Here is a 22,998-nt window from a genome sequence, read left to right as displayed (position 1 = left end):
TTTCCAGAAGATGTGATCAGAGCTCAAGCCACTAGAAGCTTCTCAGTCTGCCATCTTCCGGAAACCCCCATAAAGAATTTGGATCCATACTGTCAGAGAGATAAAGAATAGGGAAACTTCCTATGGAAGGGATGGGACATGGAACTCTGGTGGTGGGAACTGTGTGGAACTGCACTCTTGTTATCTTACAATTTTGATAGTCACAATTAAATCACTAATAAAATAAGTGAATAAACAAATAAAAGCAGAAAATAGAGAATTGTCCATAGTTATCCATCAGTGTGAAAGCACACTTAGGTCTACACATGATCCATGTCAGAAAGACATACACCCATACACCCCCTCCTCAAATACCCATGCCACCTGTATGTCCCCTTAACCTAGGCAACATATCCCATGGCAGACACTGGGGCGAGCTCTCCTGACAAAACCATGCACTGAGCAAGAGGGGGGCACCACCACTCATGTGCTCATCTGTAGTTGGTGAAGTGGAGGCAGACAAATTGGAAAATACAGAAACAACTTCCACCTTTTCATCACAGCTTTGTGTGTGTTTATTTCTGTGGGACCAGCTCGTGAGACCTTACTGTACAGCTCTGAATTCTCTGCTCTCAAATATGCCTTTGATGGGTAGAAAGACAGCGAACTGACAAAGTTTTGTCACAGGCTGTGCCTCTTTGAAGAACCAGCTTGAAGTGATTGTTCTTCAGCTGTCCACAGACATCACAGAACATGGAGCCCACAGCTTTGCCCAGAGTTGTCAACAGGTTTTAATTGTCTCTGTCTTTCCATACACACAGATGGCTTCGTTCCGCTGCTCTGAGCAGACCTCTGCTGTCTTCACTAAGAAAAATCAGATGCCACAAATGTAAATTCACTTAAAAGAAGAAAACTTAGAGTAAAATAAACTCTAAAGTAACTGTGGCTATCATTTGTTAGAAGGTAGATGCTCACTTAAGAAATGCAGTAAATATGAAAGTACAGTGGTAGATAGAGACCAGGGAAGAAACACGCCGATGAAGGTGGGGATGTTCACAGGTGTAGAGAGACTACTGCGCAAAGTAAGTAGACAGGGGGAAGGGCGGTGGTGCACCTGGTGGAGTGCACACATTAGGATGTGAAAAGACCTAGGTCAAGCCCCCGGTCCCCATCTACAGGGGGGAAATCTTTGAAAGTAGTGAAGCAGTGCTGCAGGTTTCTCTCTCTTCCTCTCTATCTCCCTCTTCTTCTCAGTGTCCTTATGTCTCTATCCAATAAATAAATAAAGAGAATTAAAAATTAAAAAACAAACTGGGAAATGTTACACATGTACAAACTATTGTATTTACTGTCGAATGGAAAACATTAATTCTCCAATAAAGAAATTAAGAACAAATTAAAAAACAAAGTAAGTAGATATATTTTGAAAAAAGGGGATCACTTTAAAACAATTTTTTAATAAAACTGAAATATTGACAAGACATAGGATAAGAGGGGTACAATACCACACAATTCTCACCACCAAAGTTCTGTATCCAATCCCCTCCCCTGATAGCTTTATTGAATTTTTATCCCTCTGGGAGCATGGACCCAGAGTCATTATCGGGTGCAGAAGGTGGAAGGTCTGGCTTCTGTAATTGTTTCCCCACTGAACATGGGCATTGGCAGGTCGATCCATACTCCCAGCCTGTCTCTCTCTTTCCCTAGTGGGGCAGGGCTCTAGGGAAGCAGAGCTCCAGGACACATTTGGTGGGGTCATCTGACCAGGGAAGTCAGGTTAACATAATGGTAGCATCTGGAACCTGGTGGTTGAACAAAAGAGTTAACATATAAAGCCAAACAAATTTTTGACTAATCATGAACCTTAAGTCTAGAATATTGCAGATGGAGAGTTGGAGTCTCCATTTTGGAAACAGCCAGTAGGTCTATTTTAGGTATATTCCAAGGGGCCCATGATTTTTACTAGTTTTTGCCTGAGCCTGGCATCTAGGAAGATGGTGTCATAGTTGGAAAAAGGACCAGAAAGCTGGATCAAGGAAGACAGTAGCTCCCAAATATAGTAAAAGTAATTAAATATTGTTAACTGTAAACCCCATCTATTTGATCTGGGGTCTATGTAACCTCTTCATCCCTGTAGGTCTGAGCTCACATTCTGTGATCATGGCTAGGAGCATTCTAGGCTGCACTCATTTCAGGATCCTTTTTGTTTGGCTGGTAGGTAGAGTATGTCATCTAACTGCCCTTCAGAGAATGGAACATTCCCTACCATTGCTGATCCACATTGAGGTCCTATAGGGCCCACAAAAGGCTCCATTGTGTTGATTCTGATGGAGATGACCAGTGACAGTGGCGCGAAGAATCTATTAGAGGTCTAGGCCCATCATGTCTGTGTGGGAATCCCAGGACTTCCCGATCAGGGCCCCAGGTAATGGGGTGGCCAGGTAGTGACTAAAGAGTCATCAATAAAGTATGCCAGTCTCTTGCCTTTATTCAGCTTTTCTAGTCCTTACTTTGTCTGACAAGGTTAGCTTTGGAGTGATTGGGGGATGTGTAATAAAAGGTAGATGAGGAGGGTATCTAGGTCTACGTACTTATTTCACTAGGTAGTTTATGGTGTCGTTTGGGGCCTTTCATTATGGTGTCATTTGGGGCCTTTCTAATTCTGTTCAGGACTCTCATTACTCCACAACCCTTTACTCCCTTTACTTCAGAACCTCGTAACACCTGTCATTTCCTGGTTTGTTGATGGAAGCCATTCTCTCAGGTGTGAGATGGTAACTCAGCATAGCTTTAATTTGCATTTCTCTAATGATACATAAAACAGGTCATTTCTTTATGTCTCTGGGTCATGTGTATCACTTCTTTTTCAGTGACAGAAAGAGATACTTGCGATACTCTTTTACCACTTGTGAAACTTCCTTCTTCACTCTTCTTTACAAAACTATTTAGTTCTTTGGCTCACCTTTTTATTGAGTTATTTTTGCTTCTTTTGTAGATTTGTTCCAATTCTGTATAGATATTTGGTATCAGCCACTTGTCTGATGTGTGATATGCATACATATGTTCCCATTTACTGGCTTGCCTGGTCACCCTTTTATAGTTTACTTTCTATGGTTATTTTTGTGTGGTTTGTTTTTGATGTGTAGAAGCATTCTAGTTTTATATAATTTCATTTATTTATTCTTGTTCATTTCCCATTTTCAGGGAGTTAAACCTCCAAATACTTATTTGATGTTAAGATAATATAAATTTTCACCAAGAGTTTCTTCTAAAAATTTTAGAGTTTCTGATCCAATATCTAGGTTTTTAATCCATTTTGATTTGACCTTATTATGTAGTGTTAAGTGCTGATCTAGTTTCATATTTCTACATGTGGCTGTCCTGTTTTCCAAGCAGCCTCTGTTGAAGAATCCTTCTTTACCCCCCTGAATGTTTTTGACCCCTTTGTCATATATTAGGTGTTTGTATATGTGTGTGGGCTCATTTCTGGGTTTTTTATTCTGCTCCACTGACCCAACTACCCAATTTTATTTCAATGTCATGCTATTTTGATTATTATTTTTTGTAGCATAAAATGAAGTTGGGGAATGTAATACATCCATATTTTTCCTTTTTTCTCAGAAGTGCTTTGAGAATTTGTAGCCTTTTGTGATTCCACACAAAGTTATTACATTTGCTTGAAAAATGCCATTAGAATTTTGATCAAAAATTGAAATTGATCAAAATTTGAAATTGCAGTTTGCTTTTGGTAGAATGGCTATTTTAATAATGTTTATTATCCCAGTTCAGGGGCAAGAAATTTTCTTCCACTTCTGTGTGTCCTTCTCTATTTATTTTACCAGTGTAAAAGAACAGTTTTCATTGTAAAGATCCTGCACCTCCTTCATGAGGCTCAATTGTAAATAAGATTGGGGCTCAATTGTAAATAAGATTGAGTCTTATATTTCCCTTTACTCCCTGACTTCCTGTTTGGATACAGAAATGCCACAGATGTATGTGTATTAGTTTTTTATCCTGCTACTCTACTCTACAATTAAATTTATTAATTGTTTCTAGTAGTTTTTTTGGGGGGTTGTCTTTGAGGTTCCCTAGGAGTAATATGTCATAAGCAGATGGTGATGGTTTAATCTCTTCTTTCTAATCTCTATGACTTTGATATCTCTTTCTTTTGTCTGATTGCAGCGGTGAGAATCTTGAGAAGTGTGTTGAATAACAGTGGAGAAAGTGGAGATCCCAGACCCTAACTTTAGGGATAAAACTTTCAGCTTTTTTCCCCAATGAGAAGGATGCTAGCTATGTTATAAATGATCTTTATTAAAACTTGGAATTCCTTTGCTTCTTTTTTTCATGTGGGACTCCTCTAAGTAATTAATGCAAGACAGGGCTGGTAGTGGAAAATTTCTTCAGCTTATGAATGTTTGCAAAGATCTTTATTTCTCCCTCATATTTGAAGGATAATTTAACAGGACACAGCATTTGTGCCTGGCAATTCCTATCTTTTAATACTTTGAATATGCTATTCCTCTCCCTCCTTGCCTCTAGGGTTTGTGATGAAAACCCTGATGAAGCCTGATGGTTCTTCCTTTTATTGTGACTTTCTTCCTTTCTCTGGCATCCTGCAACATTTTTCCTTGCCCCTGTTTTTTATAATTTTCCAGTGATATATTTTGGTGTGTGCCATTTTGGATTCAAAAATTTAGGTGTGTGTTCACATTCCTGGATTTCTAATATTTTGAACATTGGTCAGATATGGAAAATTTTCTGCTAAACTTTTTTTTGAATATGTTCTCAACTCCTCTCGCTCTCTTCTTCCTTAGGAATCCAATAACTCTGATGTTTGTCTTTCTGATGGAGTCTCCTATTTCAGATATAAGTGCTTCATTTTTCTCTAAACCTTTCCTCTCCAAGCATCTTAAATTCACAGAGTGTGATGCTTGTGTCTTCAGTGTTGATATTCTATTCTCCACCTGATTAAGTCTACTTCAAATGCCTCATACCTCAACCTGAACTACATTCAAAGTGTCATTTAGGCCCTGAAGTTCTATTTGGATTTGTTTTCCCCTGTACTTTGTAATTATTTTGTAAAATGATCATTGAGTTTTTGAATCTTAACTTTAGTTTCCTGCAGTGACTACTTAATGATTATTCCTAACTCTGTCTCTATCATTTTTTTTCTAAATCTGTGTCTTTCTGGTCATTTGGGTTTTCTGCCATTGCTGTGTGTGTATTTCTCAGTTTCCACATTTAATGTTCTTTTGCTATTGTGCCAGCAGTAGATTCTGTGGCTAAGGTGTTTGATTTCCCTCTTCACATATCTAGATGTGGGAAGGGAGATTTTATTCCTAGTCACCAGACCAGGTCAGTGTCCCTGATGTGAATATAGGGTCTCCCTGCTAGTGTTCCAGCCTCTGTGGGGCAACTTCACTGGAAACTCAAGAAGGTATAGTTGTGAGCCTCCTCTGTAGATTCAAAAGGCAACATTTGCTTCCTAGCAGTAGTACAGTGACTAGGGCTTTGGATTTAAAAGTATGAGGTTCCAGGAGTAGATCACCTGAGACCACAAGACAAGACTAGGACTGTTTTGAGAACCCACCAAGTTACTGGTGAGTTTATGGACATGTGTGGTTCATTAATAGAGAGGAGCCTGAGAAGAGATAGTTGGGGCTAAATCCCATATCTACTCCTGAGCAGGTGGTAGAAGTCCAGCAGTCTGCCAGTTGAGAAGTCAACTCCAGTCTGCTTTACCAACAAAAATATTGCTGAAGGGAGGAGAGGACTCCCCTAAGGCTCACCAAATGCAACTGTGAGTTTTCATTGCTACTGCCCCTTAGAGGCTGGAGCAGCAATGGGGAGGTCCTATGCTGACATCTGGGACAGAGAACTAACTGGGAAACTCAGGAGAAGATGTACACACTGGTGGTCTGGAGGTGGTCTGTATAGTTGGAGCCTTATCCTATTGTTATCCTGATGTGAACATGGTGAATAATTGACTCATAACCCACAGACTATAAACAGGACTTGTTTAGGAATTCACAGGGCCAAGTAGTGCTGCCCAACTTGCCTCTGGCTGCCAGCAGAGTAGCAGAATTGAGCCTGTGTTTTTGGATCCTTGGGGTGTGAGAGTCTCCTTGCATAACCACTTGGATATCTCTCACCTGCTTCATCTCTTGTCCAGGAGTGAGTGATTAAGCTAAAAAACTTACTTATAGGTAAAAAGCCTTAGGGCTCCCATAGTCTACAGGGAGGAAATAGAACAAAAGAGGTTTTAACAGCCACTATGCTTTAACTCAGGGATTGAAATAACATTAAAATAACTGTTAATTTCAACATGTGTTAACTCTTTAATTACCTCATTAGACACAAGTCAATCCAGGCAAGAGTGATAAGTAGATTGAAAATTACAAGGAGAGGGACCTCATAATACACTATATACAATGATTAAACCAAGAAGAAACATTGGAGAAATGAACCAGGACAAAAGCCTAGCTAAACTATCCCCCCCCCCACAAAGGTAGAAGCACATAAGAATGAGGACAACATCCAAACACTATTGTGTGAAATTAGTCACAGGAGTGATGAAGGAGTTTGAAAGAAATGTCATCAGAAATGCAGAAACAACAAATGAGTCTGAAAGAAAGCAATATCTCAAGGTAATTAAAGAGCTGAGAACTGAAATAGCTGAGCTAAGAGCACAAATAGCTGAACAAGCTAATACAGTATCAGAACAGGGTAACAAAATAACTGAGCTACAGAAAACAACAGAAAGGAGAGAGAATAGAATAAATGAGGCAGAAAATATTGAGGATTGAGGATGGATTAGAGAAAACTAAGAATAAATAAGAGATCTCAAAAGAGATTAAAAGATACTAAAAACAACAACAGAGACATATGGGATGACTTCAAAAGAAATAATATACACATTATAGGCCTATTAGAGGAAGAAAGAGAATGGGGGGAAGAAGGAATTCTACAGGACACAATAGATGACAACTTTTCTAGTCTAGACAACATATTCAAGAAGCCCAGAGGGTCCCAAATAGAATTAATCCAGACTTAAAGACACCAAGACATATCATATTTAACATGAAAAGTAATAGGTAAAAGAAAGGATTCTGAGTGCTGCAAGAGAAAAAACAGAGAGTTACTGTTAGGGGAAAACCCATAAGATTAGCAGCAGACTTCTCCATACAAATACTACAGGCAAAAATATATTGAGCTGTAAATGAAAAAGACTTTCAACCAAGACTACTGTATCCTTATTATACTGTCATTCAGATAGATGTAGGCATAAAAACCTTCTCAGACAAGCAACAATTTAAAGAAGCAACTATCACCAAGCCTGCCCTGAAAGAAGTTCTGAAAGTTCTCCTATAAACAATCAGATCACCTACATATGCCATATATCATAACAATCTAAAAACTACAATAATGGCACCAAAATATCTTTATTTTATAATATTAATAAATGTCAATGGCCTGAATTCACATATTAAAAGGCACAGAGTAGGAAGATGGATCAGAAAACACAACCCAACAATATGCTGTCTACAGGAGTACTGCCTAACTCAACAAGACAAAAACAGACTCAAAGTGAAAGGATGGAAAACTATCATACAAACCAATCTGACATGATAGACTTTAAAGTAAATAAAATTTAAAAGGATAGGGATGGACATAACTTAATGCTCAGAGGATCAGTCAATCAAGAGAACTTAATAATTATCAACATCTATGCACCCAATGAGAGACCATCTAAATAAGTCAAACATTTACTGGAAGAGCTACAACAATATGTTAACAGCAACACAGTAATAGTAGGGATCTTCAACACCCCATTCTCTCAACTTGACAGATCATCCAGGCAGAAAAATTAATAAAGAAATGAGGGAGCTAAATGAAGGGATAGGTAAACTAGAAGTATTGGACATTTTCAGAATTATTCATCTCAAGAAACTGGAATACACATTCTATTCAAGTCCACATGGGTCATTCTCAAGGACAGATCATATGTTAGGCCACAAAGACAGTGTTGGAAAATTTAAGAGCATTGAAATCATTACAAGAAACATCTCAGAACACAGTAGAATTAAATTAACACTTAACAATAAACAAAAGATTGTTAAAAGTGCCAAAATATGGAAACTCAAAATTACACTACTTAACAACTGCTGGGTCAAAGAGGAAATAAAAGAATAAATCAAAATGTTTTGAGAGTTCAATGAAAATGAAGCTATTAAAATATTTGATACATAGCTAAGTCAGTACAGAGAGGTAAGTTCATAGCCATACAAGCACACATTTGGAAGCAAGAAAATACTCCAATAAACAAGCTGACTGCACACCATAAAGACCTAAAAGAAGAACAAAGGAACACTAATGTATCCAGAAGGACTGAAATAACTATAGATCAGGCAGAAATAAATAATATTGAAAATAAGAAAACCATAAAAAATAAAACCAAATATTGGTTCTTCAAAACAGTAAACAAAATTGACAACTCTTTAGCCAGACTCACAAAACAAAAAAACAAAAAAAAAAGGAAGAAGACCCAAATAATTTGGATTGTAAATGGAAGAGGAGATATCACAACAGACACTGCAGGAATAAAAAAAAAAACTAGTGTAGCCACAGGCCCTTTGGAATAAAACTAAAATGTAGCTATGAGCTATCTACAAAACAGAGACCCCCTCAACTCTTTACCCGCACTATTCCAGCCTTTAGGTCCATGTCTGGTCAATAATTTGTTTGGCTTTGGATGTTAACTCTCTTTTCAGCCACCAGGTTCCAGATGCTAGGAGGATACCGACCAGACATCCCTGGACAGACAACCCCACCAATGTGTCCTGAAAGTCTGCTTCCCCAGAGCCCTTCCCCAGTAGGGAAAGAGAGAGACAGGCTGGGAGTATGGATCAGCCTGTCAACACCAACGTTCAGTGGGGAAGCAATTACACAAGCCAGCTTTCCACCTTCTGCATCCCACAAGAACCTTGGGTCCATACTCCCAGAGGGTTAAAGAATAGGAAAGCTACCAGGGGAGGGCATGGAATACAGAGTTCTGGTGGTGGGAATTGTGTGAAGTTGTACCCCTCTTATCCTATCATTTAGTCAATGTTTCCTTTTTATAAATAAAAAATTTTAAAAAAGAAATTCAATGTGTCATGCAAGCCTTCTATAAACAACTATATGCCACCAAGCTAGATAACCTGGAAGAAATGGAGGAGTTCCTAGATACATATAAACATCCAAACTTAAATAAAGAGGAACTAGATTATATAAACAGGCCCATCAAAGCGAATGAAATTGAAACAGTTATCAAAACCTTCCCAAGAATAAAAGTTTTGGATCAGATGGTTTTACAAATGAATTCTATAAAACCTTCAAGGAAGAGTTAATCTTTATACTTCTAAAAGTCTTCCAGAAGACACAGGATTGAAGACACAGGAATATTCCCTTCCAACTTATATGAAGTCAACGTCATTCTAATACCAAAAGCAGACAGGGACACACCAAAACGAAAATTACAGACCAATATCTCTGATTAACATAGATGCTAAAATATTGAACAAAATTCTAGCCAACTGGATACAGCAGTAGATTAAAAAGGTTGTTCATCGAGATGGTCCCTAATTGGATGCATAGATGTTAATAATTATTAAATATCCTTGGTTTATTGATCATCTAATCATTATTTAATGGCCATGCCTATCTTTTATTACTTTATTTAATTTAAAGTCTACGGTATCAGAGATGAGAATGGCTGTTCCTGACTTTTTTATGATCCATTAGCCTGTAGGATAGTTTTCCATCCTTTCACTTCAAGTCTGTGTTTCTCTTGTTGGGTCAAGTGTGATTCTTGTAAACAGCATATGGTTGGGTTATGTTTTCTGATCCATCCTCCCACTCTGTGACTTTTAATGGGTGAATTTAATCCATTGGCATTTCTTAATATTATGGATTTAATGTATTGTAGTGCTATTATTCAACCAGAAAACACCCAGAATTGCCAAACAATCTTGAGGAAAAGAAATGGAAATGGAGGCATCACACTCCCAGATCTCAAACTATACTATAAGGCCATCATCATCAAAACAGCTTGATACTAGAACAAAAATAGGCACACAGACCAGTGGAACAGAATTGAAAGTCCATAACTAAACCCCCACACCTATGGACATCTAATCTCTGATAAGGGGGCCCAAAGTATTAAATGGAGAAAGGAAGCTTTCTTCAATAAATGGTGCTGGGGAGTCGGGCTGTAGTGCAGTGGGTTAAGCGCAGGTGGCACAAAACACAAGGACCGGCATAAGGACCCCAGTTCGAACCCCGGCTCCCCACCTGCAGGGGAGTTGCTTCACAGGCAGTGAAGCAGGTCTGCAGGTGTCTATCTTTCTCTCCTCCTCTCTGTCTTACCCTCTCCTCTCCATTTCTCTCTGTCCTATCCAATAACGAACAACAACAATAATAACAACAATAAAACAACAAGGCAACAAAAGGGAATAAATAAATAAAATAAATATTTTAAAAAATAAATAAAAATAAATAAATAAATAAATGGTGCTGGGAAAACTGGGTTGAAACATGCAGAAGAATGAAACAGAACTACTTTATCTCATCAAAAATGAAAATCAACTCCAAATGGATCAAGGACCTGCGTGTTAGACCAAAAACTATCAAATACTTACAGGAAAACATTGGTGGAACACTTTCCCACCTAAATCTCAAGGACATCTTTGATGAAACAAACCCAATTGCAAGGAAGACTAAAGCAGAAAGAAACCAATGGGAATACATCAAGTTGAAAAGCTTCTGCACAGCCAAAAAAACTATTAAACAAAAAAAGAGACCCCTCACAGAATGGGAGAAGATCTTCACATGCCATATAACAAACAAGAGACTAATAACCAAAATATACAAAGAGCTCAGCAAATGTTGCTCACCAAAAAAGCAAATGATCCCATCAAAAAATGGGCAGAGGCTATGAAGAAAACATTCACTTCAGAGGAGATCCAAAAATCTAACAAACATATGAAAAACTGTTCCAGGTCCCTGATTGTCAGAGAAATGCAAATAAATACAATACTGAGATACCACCTCACTCCTGTGAGAATTGCATACATCAAAAAGGACAGCAGCAACAAATGCTGGAGAGGCTGTGGGGACAGAGGAACCCTTCTGCACTGCTGGTGGAAAAGTAAATTTGTCCAGCCTCTCTGGAGAGCAGTCTGGAGGACTCTCACAAGACTACACATGGACCTTCCATATGACCCAGCAATTCCTTTCCTGGGGATATGCCCTAAGGATTCTATAATGCCCAACCAAAATGATATGTATACACCTATGTTCATAGCAGCACAATTCATAATAGCTAAAACCTGAAGCAACCCAGGTGCCCAACAACAGATGAGTGGCTGAGAAAGCTGTGGTATATATGCACAATGGAATACTATGCAGCTATTAAGAACACTGAACCCACCTTCTCTGACCCATCTTGGATGGAGCTAGAAGGAATTATGTTAAGTGAGGTAAGACAGAAAGATAAAAATGAGTATGGAATAATCCCACTCATTAAAAGAAGTTGAGAAAGAAGAACAGAAAGGGACACTCAAAGCAGGATTTGACTAAATCTGGAGTAGGGCACCAAAGTCAAAACCCTGGGGTGAGGGTGTATATTTGGCATCCTGGGGCGGTGGGGGTGGGATGGAAGAACACAGTCTTTTGGTGATGGGAATGGTGTTTATGTACACTCCTATTAATTTGTAGTCATATAAATCATTATTTAATTAATATGAGTGTTGGGACTATGTGTAAGCTTGATAGAGCTTAGGGAGAACTCCCCATCCTTGTATGGAGGTCTGAGAAGATACCCTCTTGGTTAGTCTCTCTCAACCGAGGTGAGCAAAAGGGGAGAAACTCAGACTTAGTTCTTTCCTTCTTGACTCTCAGGCCCACAGACCAATACTTCTCCCCATTAACTGCAGGCCACATGGCTGCATACTTTAAGATTCACTTACTCAAAGTCACCTTACCTTCTGATCACAGAAGAATACACCTTATCACACATTCCTAGCAGTGCCCTTTGATGTCCTCAATTTGCATCAAACCTTGCTTATCTTCTCTCTATCTTGCCTTAACTGGTTCAACCCCTCTCCTCCCCTCAAACTCCTTTGGGTAATTAACTGCCTGCATCAGGAGACTAATTATCTTGACCTTTATGTATCTGCATCAATTCTTGTCATACCAGCCCCCTACCACAGGGGCAAGCCGAACTTTAAGAAACCTGTAATTTCTGACATATTTCGATAATTCCCTTTGTTTGGTTTTTTATTTAACTCATGTCTACCTGCTAATAAATGAGACCTGAGACCTGAGACTTGAGATCTGAGGTCTGAGCATGCTGCAGGTCTCCCCAGTGTCTTTTACTTCATGTTGTCCCCTGTCACGAGCAAGAAAGAACCACTCTGTTACCTTTCCCCTGGAGATCACCCCGCCAGAGACCCCGACACATGAGGGGAAAATTGATTGAATGTCTCAAACTTTTTAAAGCACAGACTGAATTTTTTAATACATAGGCTGAATCTTTTATATGTTGACTCTCTCAAAAGCTTAGACCAGGGAGAACAGAAGCAACTGGTGGCACAATTATATAAAAGATGTTTGGTTATTATACAGCAAATCCTAACAAAGGGACATTTAAATTTTTTTTATTTAAGAAAGTATTAATTAACAAAACCATAGGGTAGGAGGGGTACAACTCCACACAATTCCCACCACCCAATCTCCATATCCCACCCCACCCCCCCGATAGCTTTCCCATTCTCTATCCCTCTGGGAACATGGACCCAGGGTCATTGAGGGTTGCAGAAGGTAGAAGGTCTGGCTTCTATAATTGCTTCCCCGCTGAACATGGGCATTGACTGGTCGGTCTATGCTCCCAGTCTGCCGCTCTCTTTCCCTAGTAGGGTGTGTCTCTGGGTAAGCTGAACTCTAGGACACATTGGTGGGGTCTTCAATCCAGGGAAACCTGGCTAGCATCCTGATGGCATCTGGAACCTGGTGATTGAAAAGAGAGTTAACATACAAAGCCAAACAAATTGTTGAGCAATCATGGACCCAAAGCTTGGAATAGTAGAAAGGATGTGTTAGGGGTGTACTCACTGCAGACTCTAGTGTACTTCTGCTTTCAGGTATATATTTTGCAGTAGTTTATGGGTACGTGTGAACATAAGCTCTCTCTCACAGAAACTGGTGTATATCTAGGTTTTGGTACTTTCTTAGAAAGTGAACTGCCTGGGATGGAATTAGAGTATACTATTAAAGGAAAGGTCTCACCCAAGTAATGAAGCTGAAGGGTTGTCATTCCACACGTGAAGTCTCTGGACACAGTCTGAGGTGAAGCATGTTGAGGCGGCAATCATTGTGTTGGTTAGGTTGTGGTTGGCAGATGTAATATTATTTGATATGGATTGGGAGAGGCATACGGGAAAGTGGGCCCTATCCAAGGGTTCCAGGACTGGGGGAAGTAGGGGCTCTATTGTGGAGATGTGAGGTTCCTACTGTCTTAGGGTTCAAAAAGACAATCGATAGTTAATGTTATCATCACATTATTTGGTAATTGGGTTAACGTTGAAAAGTCCTTTTGTTAGGGTTTGCTATACAGTACCCAGTATCTTGTATACAGCTGTGCTATTGGATGCTTCCAATATACTTGGTCTAGGCTTTTGAGAGAGTCCACATATCAAATACACAGCCTATATATTAAAAAGATTCAGTTTGTGTTTTGAAAAAATTTGAGACATACAATTGATTTTCCCCCTCTCATATTAATTAACTACTGATTTATATGTCTACATTTTGCTAGGAGTGTACATAAACACCATTCCCACCACCAAAAGACTGTGACCCATACCTCCCACCCACTCCCACCCCCCACTGGCCCAGGAAGCTGCATGTCTACCCCTCACCACAGGGCTTTTACTTTGGTGCCCTACTTACAATTTGGTCAGGTCCTGCTTTTAGTTTCCCTTTCAGATCTTCTTCCTCAACTTCTGTTGATGAGTGGGATCATCCCATACTCATTTTTATCTTTATGACTTTGCTCACTTAACATAATTCCTTCTAGCTCCATCCAAGATGGGTCAGAAAAGGTGGGTTCATTGTTCTTGGTAGCTGCATAGTATTCCATTGTGTATATATACCACAGCTTTCTCAGCCACTCATCTGTTGTTGGGCACCTGGGTTGCTTCCAGGTTTTAGCTATTATGAATTGTGATGCTATGAACATAGAAGTACACACCTCTTTTTGGTTGTGTTGGGAACATGTGTGAGCCTGATAGAGCTTAGGGAGAACCACCCCCATCTTTGGATGGAGGTCTGAGAAGATAACCTCTTGGTAAGTCTCTCTCAACCAAGGTGAGCATAAGGGGGGAAACTCAGACTTGGTTCTTTCCTTCTTGACTCTCAGGCCCACCGATACCCCAGTACTTCCCTCCATTAACTGCAGGCCACATGGCTGCAGATTCACTCATTCAAAGTCACCTTCTGATCACAGAAGAACACACCTTATCACACACTTCATCACACACCTCAGACCCCAGACAAGAGAAATGCCAAACTATATGGCCTTTTGATATTCATCTTCTCTCTGTCTCACCCTACGGGTTTAACCCCTATGCTTCTCTCAAATACCTTTGGATAATTAAGTTGCTTGTGTTATGGAAAATAACTGTCTTGTATCTCATCAATTCCTGTCATACCAACCCCCTACCTTAGGGGCATGCTGACTGTTAAGAAACCTGTAATTTCTGTCATATTGCAACAATAATTACCTCCATTGCTTTTCTATTTAACTCATGTCCACTTTGCTAATAAACGGACTCTAGGATTCTGGGACTCTAAGGACTCAGTTTCTAGATTCACGCTAAGAGTCCCCTGGTGTCTTTCACTTCGTGTCACCCCTGTCGTGAGCGAGAAAGAACCAGCCCGTTACCTTTCCCGTGGAGAAAGGTATGCCGGAGAAGGAGGGAGACACCCCGAAATCTGGCACCCATAGCGTGGGGCAGAATTTCCCGACCCCAAGCACCCGGTTGAAAAAAATGCTGGCCCAACCGTAGAGGATCGGGACCGTGACTCCAGGAATGAAGAAGCAGTACCAAAGTACATCGGAAGGTAACCCTGAGGCTCTCGTTTGAGTCCCTGTGATCTTTCTCTCCTTCTCCCTATCCTTCAAGCTCCAGGGAAGCTCGTGGAGTGGAGGCAGAGAAGGAACCTCAGCAGATCAGAACCCTGGCCAGGCTCTGAGAAACTGAGTGTCCTTCCCCTGTTTAATCTTAAACGAGTCTGACCTAATTTTTTCCTCTCCCACTTTTGTGGCATTTTGTTCTATACCTTCTCCTAATTTCTGAGTCAGTCAGACATTAAAGTGGACCTAGGCATGGTCTTAAAACTGCTATTTACTGCTTAAAAGGAAAACGCAAAAGATAAAGCTTTTTTGTGACAGCCAGAGCCCTCAGAAAACGATTAAACCAGTTCTGAGTGAGATATTACCTGGCTAGCAAGTTATTCTTTAAAGAAAGAAAGAAATCAATCAAACAAGACAGTCTCTTTAACTTAAAGGTTATTAGAGAACCAGCACACACTTTTGATAGCAATTCAATGATTTGTTTCTTTAAAAATCTAAAATGTACCTTAGCCCAGAAAAGAAACTTCCTAAATTTTTTTTCTAGGCGGGGTGGTAAACTAAGCCCGCCTGTTCCATCCGTGCAGCCAGTCACATCACAGAGATCCTGCTCCACAGATTGACAAAGACTGCAGTCAGTCATTCCTCTAGCCACACCCGCCCCTCCTGGGGTCGGGGTGGCGGGGGGAGTGGCTGTGAGCTAAGGAAAAAAATTTTTTTCACCAAGAATGTCTGTTTTAAATTTGTGTGCTAACTTTGTTTTCACTAATGTGTGTTAACCCTCTGAAATAACTAGATTTTGTTTTAAGTTTTAAATAAGATTTAGTTAAGCTGAATGTGATTTTAAAGATCCTGACTTGTAGAGTTGGCACACCTTTACCAGACTAAAATATAAGACAGTTTCATCCTTCTGATAGCTAATATCAGCATCAGTTCATTAGTTAAAAGATTTTCTGAGATCTCTAGGCATGGTAAAATGCCTCTACAGTCTCTCTCACTCTTGTGAGAATTGTAAACCTTAACAGCACCCCAATACCAACTGCCACTGTAACAAATTCCGTGCTTAGTCTGGCTTTCTAATGACCCAGTCAGGGTAGAACAGTGGCCTTGCCAGGAATAAAGGGTTAAACATGATATTCCTGGCCTGATAATTTTTTTTTATTCGGCAGATGTGATTCAACAAAATTATTTAGTCTAATATTGTCATCTAAAATAAATGTAACAGTAAAAATTTATTTTTAAACATTTAAGCTATGAGGTTTATCTTAGCTTTTTAAGTAAAAGATCAATTAAGTTGTGTACCCACCCTTGTTTATAGCTGCCCTAAGGGTGTGATAAGCTTTGTGATAAACAAAGATTCTAACAGACTAAGTTTAAAATTGTTTAAGTGATTTAAAAAAAAAATAGCAAGCATTTTATCATGTCAACACATTAGGTATTGACTTTCTATAACATACTGGTATATTTTAATAAAGAGCCTTCTAAAATCATATGAAGGAACTCAAGCCAATTCTAACCATTAAACTTCTAACTTGGTACACATTATTTTCTCTTAAGTAAATAATTATAGGTACAATCTACAGATGAAGAACCGACTGCTCATATGGTAAGATTTAAAACTAAACATTTTTCTTGTTTATTTATGGGTGTGTGATGACTCCTAAAGTCATCTCATATCCTAAATTTTTTTTTTTCATTTTTTACAAGCGTCTTAAATTTTAACGCTTGACCTGCCATAGTGAGAGCACTTTACTGGCTCCTGCTTTGTTTAATTAAGATCCTGCTATTCAGAATTTGAAGACTAATTCCCATTGATAAAAGCCAGTGCTCTCTGGCAGATTGATGTAACTCATCTGCCCATGTTTGGTAAACAATTTTTTTTCTCAATTGGTACTTTTTCTAAATTTATGTGGGCTACAGCTCAAACAAGAAAAACTATAACCCTTAAGCTCAATTAATAAAAAAAGAAGGGGAATGCACCCCCCAGTATTCAGTTGTCTAAAGTATCAATGAAGTAACTTTACTAAACCTTCTTAATATTTACAGAAATCCGAATTGTCCATTTATTATATCTCATTGACAAAGCCACCCAATTTATAGAGACACATAGTCATAGAGACACATTTTTTTTCTTTTTTCTTTTTTCAATGCTGGAATGTTTGTTTTCCTTTTATTATGGTGGATGACATTACTGCTCTTGGAAAATCCACAGAGTCCCTGTTGGCAAGTCCTTACCATTAAAGGACACCATGCCAGTATATACTCCAGCTAACCTCACCAGCCTACCCAATTCTCTTTCTGCTGACCTAATTTTCGTGTCAGTTCTTCTCTACCTGGTCCTTGCCTCCTAGTTTTTCTTATTCCACAGCTGACCCTCTATGAAGAAGAAGAATTTCATCAGCTGGCGCTGACCCACCAGAGGACCAGACGTGCTGTTTCCTCCCCTGGACATCACATCAACTGACTGCATCCCTTAAACTTGCAGGTGGACTTTGGGACAATCTCTCTATGCTGCTGGACACATTTAAAATCAACTTCGACAGTCCATTTGACTTCACCTCAGACAGCTTGGAGCCTCTCCAGAGACAGATGAACTCCCTTGCCAAGGTGGTACTCCAGAACTGCCATGGTTTGGACTTGATTTATGCTAAATAGTGTGATCTTTGTCTAGAAAGATGTTGTTTCTTCTGTAAATGAAATTAGATTTGTAAAACCGAAATGTTAATATCTTGCACAAACTTAGCTGTGATATTAAGAATTCCTTTTCCCCTTTCAATACTAACTCCTGGTTCTCTTCTTTAACTGCTTGGCTTCTGCCTCTCCTAGGCCCTTTGCTAGCTATGGTAGCTCTATCGATGATTATTCCTTGCCTCATTCAATTCCTCAAGAAACGCATACATGACATTATTAGTGTTACAGTACAGAGAGTCTCAGTTCACCCTTACACTCGTATTCCTTTAGAGGAAAGAAATGCTCTAACTGACATTGATTCATAAACACAGTTCATTAATTAAAGAAATTAGGAGGAGATGTTGGGAACATGTGTGAGTCTGATAGAGCTTAGGGAGAACCACCCCCATCTTTGGATGGAGGTCTGAGAAGATAACCTCTTGGTAAGTCTCTCTCAACCAAGGTGAGCATAAGGGGGGAAACTCAGACTTGGTTCTTTCCTTCTTGACTCTCAGGCCCACCGATACCCCAGTACTTCCCTCCATTAACTGCAGGCCACATGGCTGCAGATTCACTCATTCAAAGTCACCTTCTGATCACAGAAGAACACACCTTATCACACACTTCATCACACACCTCAGACCCCAGACAAGAGAAATGCCAAACTATATGGCCTTTTGATATTCATCTTCTCTCTGTCTCACCCTATGGGTTTAACCCCTATGCTTCTCTCAAATACCTTTGGATAATTAAGTTGCTTGTGTTATGGAAAATAACTGTCTTGTATCTCATCAATTCCTGTCATACCAACCCCCTACCTTAGGGGCATGCTGACTGTTAAGAAACCTGTAATTTCTGTCATATTGCAACAATAATTACCTCCATTGCTTTTCTATTTAACTCATGTCCACTTTGCTAATAAACGGACTCCAGGATTCTGGGACTCTAAGGACTCAGTTTCTAGATTCACGCTAAGAGTCCCCTGGTGTCTTTCACTTCGTGTCACCCCTGCCGTGAGCGAGAAAGAACCAGCCCGTTACCTTTCCCCTGGAGGACACCCTGCCAGAGAAGGAGAGAGACACCCCGAAATGGTTGGGTGTTATGGAGTCCTTGGGGTATAAGCCCAGGAGAGGAATTACTGAATCATATGGAAGGTCCATGTCTAGCCTTCTGAGAGTTTTCCAGACTGCTCTCCAAAGAGGCTGTACCAATTTACATTCCCACCAGCAATGTAAAAGGGTTCCTCTGTCCCCACAACCTCTCCAGCATTTGTTGCTGCTGTCCTTTTTGATGTATGCCATTCTTACAGGAGTGAGGTGGTGTCTTAGTGTTGTCTTAATTTGCATTTCTCTGACAATCAGTGACCTATAGCAGTTTTTCATGTTTGTTAGCCTTCTGGATCTCCTCTGTAGTGAATGTTTTGTTCATATCCTCTGCCCATTTTTGGATGGGGTCATTTGCTTTTTTGTTGCTAAGTTTGCTGAGCTTTTTATATATTTTGGTGATTAGTTTCTTGTCTGATATATGGCATGTGAAGATCTTCTCCCATTCTGTGAGGGGTCTCTCTATTTGTTTAATAGTTTCTTTGGATGTGCAGAAGCTTTTCAATTTGATGTAGTCCCATTGGTTTATTTCTGCCTTAGTCTTCCTTGCAATTGGGTTTGATTCATCAAAGATGTCCTTGAGATGTAGGTGGGAAAGTGTCTTACCAATGTTTTTCTCTAAGTATTTGATTGTTTCTGGTCTGACATCTAGGTCTTTGATCCATTTGGAGTTGATTTTTGTTTCTGGTGAGATAAAGTGGTTCAATTTCATTCTTCTGCATGTTACAACCCAGTTTTCCCAGCACCATTTATTGAAGAGAGCCTCCTTCTTCCATTTAAACCTTTGGGCCCCCTTATCAAAGATTAGATGTCCATAGGTGTGGGGATTTATTTCTGGGCTTTCAATTCTGTTCCACTGGTCTGTGTGCCAATTTTTGTTCTAGTACCATGCTGTTTTGATGATTATGGCTTTATAATATAGTTTAAGGTCTGGGAGTGTGACGCCTCCATTTCTGTTTCTTTTCCTCAAGATGGTTTTGTCAATTCTAGGTGTTTTCAGGTTTCAGATAAATGATTGTAATGTTTGTTCTATTCTCTTAAAGAAGCTTGGTGGCACTTTGATGGGTATTGCATTAAATTTGTATATGGCTCTGGGGATAATATTCATTTTGATGATATTTATTCTTCCAATCCATGAGCATGGGATATCTTTCCATTTCTTGGTATCAGTTTCTATTTCCTTGAGTAGCGACTCATAGTTTTCAGCATACAAGTCTTTCACTTCTTTGGTCAACTTTATTCCTAGGTATTTGATTGATTTTGCTGAAACAGTAAATGGGAGTGATTTCTGGATATCTTCTTCTTCTTCAGATTTAGTGTTTGCATAAAGAAATGCCACTGATTTTTGTACATTGATTTTGTAGCCTGAAACCTTGCTATATTGCCTAATAACTTCCGGTAGTTTTCTGCTGGGTTCTTTAGGTCTTTCTATGTATACTATCATATCATCTGCAAATAATGAGAGCTCGACTTCTTCCCTTCCAATCTGTATTCCTTTGATTCCTTTCTCTTGCCTGATTGCTATGGCAAGAACTTCCAATACTATGTTGAAGAGTAACGGTGACATTGGACAGCCCTGTCTAGTCCCCGATCTGAGGGGGAATGCTTTCAGCTTCTGTCCATTGAGTATGATGTTGGCTGTAGGTTTGCTATATATAGACTCCACTATCTTGAGGAATTTCCCATCTAATCCCATTTTTGTAGAGTTTTGAGCATGAATGGGTGTTGGATTTTGTCAAAGGCTTTCTCTGCATCTATTGAGATAATCATGTGGTTTTTGGCTTTGCTTTTATTGATGTGGTGAATGACATTGATTGACTTACGGATGTTGGACCAACCTTGCATTCCTGGGATGAATCCCACTTGGTCATGATGAACAATCTTTTTGATATGTTGCTGTATCTGGTTGGCCAAGATCTTGTTTAATATTTTGGCATCTATGTTCATCAGAGATATTGGTCTGTAGTTTTCCTTTTTTGTTCTGTCCCTATCAGCTTTTGGTATCAGGGTGATGTTGGCTTCATAGAAGGTGGAAGGGAGTATTCCTGTTTCTTCAATCTTATGGAAAAGCTTAATAAGTATGGGTACTAACTGTTTCCTGAAAGTTTTGTAGAATTCATTTGTGAAGCCATCTGGTCCAGGACTTTTGTTGTTGACAAAGGGACTTCTTAAAGTTAACCCAATTACCAAATAATGTGATTACAACAGTAATTATCCTTTGTCTTCTTGAACCCTAAGTCAGCAGGAAACTCACATTTCCTGTATAGAGCCTATATTTCCCCCAGTCCTGGAACCGTACTGTGGGGCGCATTTTCCTGCATGCTTCTCTCAATTCATATCAAATAATATTGCATCCGCTGATGACAACCTAATCAATGCAACAAGTGCAACCTCAGTATGCTTCACTTCAGACTGTGACCAGAGACTTCAGGTGTGGAATGTAAACTCTTCAGCTTCATTAATCGGGTGAGACCTTTCCATTCATAGTATTCTCTAATTCCATTCCAGGCCGTTCACTTCCTAACAAAGTCCCAAATCCTAGATATAGACCAGGTCCCCTGAGATAGAGCATATGTTCACACATAACCATAAACTAGGGCAAAATATATATATCTGAAAGCAGAAGTACACAATACTCTGCAGTGAGTACCCCCCAACACTTCATCTGCACTATTCCCGCCTTTATGTCCATAACTGTTCAACAATTTGTTTGGATTTGTATGTTAACTCTCTTTTCAGCCACCAGGTTCCAGATGCTAGCATGATGCTGACCAGACTTCCTTGGACAGAGGACCCCACCAATATGTCCTGGAGCTCTGCTTCCCCAAAGCTCCATCCTACTAGGGAAAGAGAGAGGCAGGCTGGGAGTATGGATCGACCAGTCAATGCCCATGTTCAGTGGGGAAGCAATTACAGAAGCCAGACCTTCCACCTTCTGCATCCCACAATGACCTTGGGTCTATACTCCCAGAGGGATAAATAATGGGAAAGTTATCAGGGGAAGGGTGGGAATTGTATGGAGTTGTACCCTTCCTATCCTACAGTTTTGTTAATGTCTCCCTTTTAAAATAAATAAATAAAAATAAAATTTCAAAAAGACGTGAAACAAACGAAACAATGAAACAAATCTCCAATGAAACTAATCCAATTACAAAGAAGACTAAGGCAAGTATAAACCAGTGGGACTACATCAAAATAGAAAGCTTCTGCACAGCAAAAGCAACTGCTACCCAAACAAAGAGACCCTCACAGAATGGGAGATCTTTACATGCCATATACCAGGTAAGAGTTTAATAACCAAAACATATAAAGAGTTTGCCAAACTCAACAACAAGAAAACAAATAACCTGGTCCTAAAATGGGAAGTGGACATGAACAGAATATTCAGCACAGAAGAGATTTGAAAGGCCAATAAATATATGAAAAAATGCTCCAAGTCATTGATTGTCAGAGAAATGCAAATAAAGACAACAATGAGATACCACTTCACTCCTGTGAGAATGTCATACACCAGAAAAGATAGCAGCAACAAGTGCTGGAGAGGTTTGGGGGACAAAGGAACCCTCCTGGACTTCTGCTGTGAATGTCACTTGGTCCAACCTCTATGGAGAGCAGTCTGGAGAACTCTCAGAAGGCTAGAAATGGACCTACCTTATGACCCTTCAATTCTGCTCATGGGATATATATCCTAAGGAACCAAACATACTCATCCAAAAAGATTTGTGTAAACCTATGTTCACAGCAGCACAATTTGTAATAGTCAAAACCTGGAAGCAACCCAGGTGTCCAACAATAAATGAGTGACTGAGCATGTTGTAGTCTATATACACAATGGAATACTACTCAGCTATTAAAAATGGTGAGTTCACCTTCTTCACCCCATCTTGAATGGAGCTTGAAGAAATCATGTTAAATGAAATAAGTCAGAAACAAATAGATAAATGTGGGATGATCTCACTCACAGGCAAAAGCTGAAAAACAAAATCAGAAGAGAAAACACTAAGCAGAATCTGGACGAGACTTGGTGTATTGTACCAAAGTAAAAGACTCTGCAGTAGGTGGGTGGGGGTA

The sequence above is a fragment of the Erinaceus europaeus genome, chromosome 4, assembly GCF_950295315.1.
Source record: "Erinaceus europaeus chromosome 4, mEriEur2.1, whole genome shotgun sequence".
Classification (NCBI taxonomy): Eukaryota; Metazoa; Chordata; class Mammalia; order Eulipotyphla; family Erinaceidae; genus Erinaceus; species Erinaceus europaeus.
The sequence above is the reverse complement of the archived record's forward strand: the minus strand, read 5'-3'. Positions refer to the sequence as shown.